Source organism: Panthera pardus, unplaced genomic scaffold (genome assembly GCF_024362965.1).
Source record: "Panthera pardus isolate Hobbes unplaced genomic scaffold, ASM2436296v1 HiC_scaffold_17, whole genome shotgun sequence".
Taxonomy (NCBI): Eukaryota; Metazoa; Chordata; class Mammalia; order Carnivora; family Felidae; genus Panthera; species Panthera pardus.
In genome coordinates this window covers 109,722,719-109,723,732 of record NW_026526732.1, presented here as the reverse complement: position 1 = coordinate 109,723,732, position 1,014 = coordinate 109,722,719, and the positions used below count along the sequence as shown (strand labels likewise).

Genomic DNA, 1,014 nt, shown 5'->3' with positions numbered 1-1,014 from the left:
GCGGTCGCACGGCAGGTGCCACTCGGCCGCGCCCGGAGCCGGGTGCTATTTATTGCGCGCGGGACGCGGGGGCCGGCGTCCCGCGCGCGGCTCACGAAGGAGCGCTCGTTTCTCTCCTGCCCGGAAGGGTTCCGCATCCGGAACTGCTTGGTGTGTGGGTAGAGACACAAATAAATTCGGAGCAAGCCTGCTCTCCAGCGAGTCAGGATGGCCGAGCGGTCTAAGGCGCTGCGTTCAGGTCGCAGTCTCCCCTGGAGGCGTGGGTTCGAATCCCACTCCTGACAGAACGATCTTTTTTTGCAAATCCTTACTTACTATGGAAGGTGGCCCGCTACTTTTTCCAATATTCCAACAGCGGAATGATCAACTGAAAAAAAAAAAAATTCTTGTCTATGCTCTCGAATGTAAGCACTCGGTGCGTAGAAGATGATGTAAGGCCTGGTAGTTCTCATCTTCTTTCTCTGTCTGTAATTGTCTGTCTCTCCTCTCACATTCGAGGAATTGAATGAATGCTACTCCTAAATTACAAGCGCCGATGTCGGCAGGGCCCTCTTTTGTTTGCTTATAGATTTCTTTTTAATAATACCCTTTTCTCAAGATCATGTCCCATCCTCCACCCCCATAAGAAATTTCTGGAGAGAGGGTATCTTTTTCCTTCTCAATGTTTTTGTGGAACATATATTTTTGGTTTCAGTGCTTTCGTTTTTAATCCACATAAATGACACTGTTTCATATATCCTATTCCATTTTATTTTATTTTATTTTATTTTATTTTACATCCAACTTAGCTAGCATATAGTGCGACAATGATTTCACCAGTATATTTAATGCTCCTTACCCATTTAGCCCATCCCCCCTCCCACAACCCCTCCAGTAACCCTCTGTTTGTTCCCCATATATGAGTCTCTTATGTTTTGTCTCCCTCCCTATTTTTTTTTTAAAAAAATTTAATGTTTACTTATTTTTAAGAGAGAAAGAGACAGAGCATGAGTGGAGAAGGGGCAGAGAGAGAGA

General features: G+C 45.4%; 1 non-coding gene across 1 annotated transcript; it reads left to right on the top strand.

Annotated features, from left to right (window-relative positions):
• Positions 1-201: 201 nt before the first annotated feature.
• TRNAL-CAG (transfer RNA leucine (anticodon CAG)) lies at positions 202-284 on the top strand. Its single transcript has one exon. It is a non-coding gene; the product is annotated as a tRNA-Leu (tRNA).
• Positions 285-1,014: the final 730 nt, after the last annotated feature.